Here is a 3,346-nt window from a genome sequence, read left to right on the forward strand (position 1 = left end):
CTTCACACATGCTACATTGCATATTTAGTTTCCAAATCAGCAACATCCCTGATTTAGGTTTTCTGTGTTTTTCCTAAATCACTTCAGGCAAATGCAGGGATGGTTCCTTTGAAAGGGCATGGCCAATTTACTTCCCCATTCTTCCCTCACCCGGCTTTCGCTCCGTCTCTAATGACCTCATTGTCAACGGGACGTTAAACACTAATCTCCTAATCCTTCTCCGTAACATCCATTTCCTATGACATGTTTATCCCCTATCTTTCTCAATGCCTCTAAACTATTGTCTTAAATCATATCTGTAGCATTCTGGTCTATTCAAGCCAAGAAGACAGCTTTCCTGTAGAAGTCAGTACTTACATAGAGCTTTTCCAGAATTCAAATGAATGACGTAGTGAAACTAATTGACCTCAAGTATATTGTCGTGACTGTGTGTCCTCCTGTCTTCAAGCAGAGTAAGTTTTCTTGGTTACAGTGGTGAGAGTGTCTTTCTTTGGGTTGGTTACATAGTCACAAAAACACACTGTCCCCTTTGTGGAGTAGTATCCGCATGTTAAATTAGGGGTGCAAACATTGCTGGTACAACTCCCAGGCAGTCCTAAGGTTTTTCTGCATTACTTATCAAGTCTTGCACTTATGGTACCATTTGTTAACATGAGAACTGCTCAGTGGCACCATGGATCAGAATTCCTGTTAATCTGTCTGTGCCACTGTTATTCGAAGGTTAAGTTTGGACACAGTTCAAAGGAACACAATGGCATCCTTGGCTATGACCTGCTTTTCTTTCTTTGCAACTTGCAATCCCAGATTAGATTGTTGATTAATTTGTCATATTCATGGTTTGCAAGTTTGTATGTTGGTGATCAAATGGTACTCACACTGGGCCATACTTAGCTGTTCATTCATACAACTTTTCAGAAGCCATAATAGATGGGTGGCCATGGTGCTTTGCAGAGCAGATCTACCTGTGATGATTGCCTGAGAGCACTGATCTACTCCTAAGCATACTTTATGTTGGATGGTCTTATAGTTTTTGGTATGTCATGCACTTAAGGATAAATGAAATATTTACATTATAGAAGATTCGTTCCATTTGGTGGCTTTATGGGCTTTACGATATGGCGGGACTATGATGAGAGGATCACAAAGAGCTGAAAAGAGCCATTACACTCCATTCTTCTTATGTTCAATGTTAGTGGCTTTGATTCTGAAGAAATGTTGTTTATTTCTCAATCAATTATTTTCTCATGTTTCCTTAGGTATCTTGTGAAGTCTTTTTCGTAAGTACTAAAGATACTTTTTTCTGAATACTTTCATTTGCTACTTGTCTGCGTTGGCTTCAAAATCCCGTACTTATTGTTCAACTATCATCACTTTTAGAAGATTTTAGATGGTAACTATTGGCTTAGATCAGTTCCTGTTAATAACATGGTTGTCCTCAGATACTTAACTGCGTACAGAAATCGAAATGGCTGTGGTTAAATCAGTGTCTCACATTCCACTGTATGAGAATGACATTAACAATTATATTTTCGACCAGGTGGTGCTGTAACTATAATTATGCTGTATTGATGTTGGAAGTAAGAGTCAATTTGTGTAATTGATATAGATCACTTGTGGGACAGTTGGGTGGGTTTGTAGGTAATTATGTTGTCAGATCATCTGCATTATTATTCACGACTCCAACGGTTGCGTCCTTGGTTATGGCCTGTCTTTCATTCTTTGCTAATTGCAATCCCAGAATACATTGTTGATTAATTTGTGATATTCATGGTTTGCAACTTTGTATGTTGGTGATCCAATGGTGCTCACACTGGGCCATAGTTGGCTGTTCATTCATACAACTTTTCAGAAGCCGTATTAAGTGGGTGGTCATGGTGCTTTGCAGAGCAGATCTACCTGTGATGATTGCCTGAGAGCTCTGATCTACTCCTAAGCATACTTTATGTTGGATGGTCTTATAGTTTTTGGTATGTGATGCACTTAAGCATAAATGAAATATTTACATCATAGAAGATTTGTTCCATTTGGTGGCTTTATGGGCTTTACAATATGGCGGGACTATGATGAGACTATCACAAAGAGCTGAAAAGAGCCATTACACTCAATTCTTCTTATGTTCAATGTTAGTGGCTTTGATTCAGAAGAAATGTTGTTTATTTCTCAATCAATTATTTTCTCATGTTTCATTAGGTATCTTGTGAAGTCTTATTCATGAGTACTAAAGATACTTTTTCTGAGTACTTTCATTTGCTACTTGTCTGCGTTGACTTCAAAATCCCGAACTTATTGTTCAACAATCATCACTTTTAGAAGATTTTAGATGGTAACTATTGGCTGAGATCAGTTCCTGATGATAGCGTGGTTGTCCTCACATAGTTAACTGCATACAGAAATCTTAATGGCTGTGGTTAAACCAGTGTCCCACATTCCACTGTATCAGTACGACATTGACAATTATATTTTCGACCAGGTGGTGCTGTAACTATAATTATACTGTATTGATGTTGGAGGTAAGAATCAAATTGTGTAATTGATATAGATCACTTGTGGGACAGTTTGGGAGTGAAAGGAAAGACTTAAATACTAATGAAATCACTAATAAAATGGATTTTGAAATCCCCCCCCCCCCCCTCCTGCAGTCACATAGCCATGAGAAACAGTCATTGGTTGTACATGGTTAGCAAGTTATGTATATATTTTCAGATGTATGTGCACAATCAAACATAAGGCATGATACTTCAGTCATTCGGAGAAATGTCATAGGCTGCATGACAAGCATTGAATTTTTAACTAAACAGTCACTGCACAACAAGATTTGCAGAGAAACCTGTCTGATATTAATTCAAATAATACCTTTAAAGCAGTATTTGATATGCAGATTGTATACCCCTTGAAACGGATCACGTGTCGAATGAACACTCACATATGAAAAGAACTAATAAATAACATTGTTATGGAGTTAGTCAACAGCTTCCAAAGAGTGGCTTCATAAGTTTTAAATAATCGTTTGTCATGATTTCACCAACACAATTAATCTAAAGAAACCAAAGGGACCAATTATCACATTCATGTCCAGATGTTAAACTATTTGGCAAGAGATAAATTTAACAATTTTCTAAGATGAGTATTAAATTATAAGAGCTTTAGGTAATAAGTTCTTACATAGTAAAAACAATATCATAGCAAAGAAACTACATACAATAATAGGAATATATTAATTTTGTTGGTAACTTATCAACTATTCTGTTCAAATATTGGACAAGTATACAGCCAGGTGGGGTTGTAAACAAACAACATTCATTCGACATGGGCATACCCAGGATTATTCAGGGAAAATTTCAGTTTT

The sequence above is a fragment of the Schistocerca americana genome, unplaced genomic scaffold, assembly GCF_021461395.2.
Source record: "Schistocerca americana isolate TAMUIC-IGC-003095 unplaced genomic scaffold, iqSchAmer2.1 HiC_scaffold_15, whole genome shotgun sequence".
In the NCBI taxonomy this organism is placed as follows: domain Eukaryota; kingdom Metazoa; phylum Arthropoda; class Insecta; order Orthoptera; family Acrididae; genus Schistocerca; species Schistocerca americana.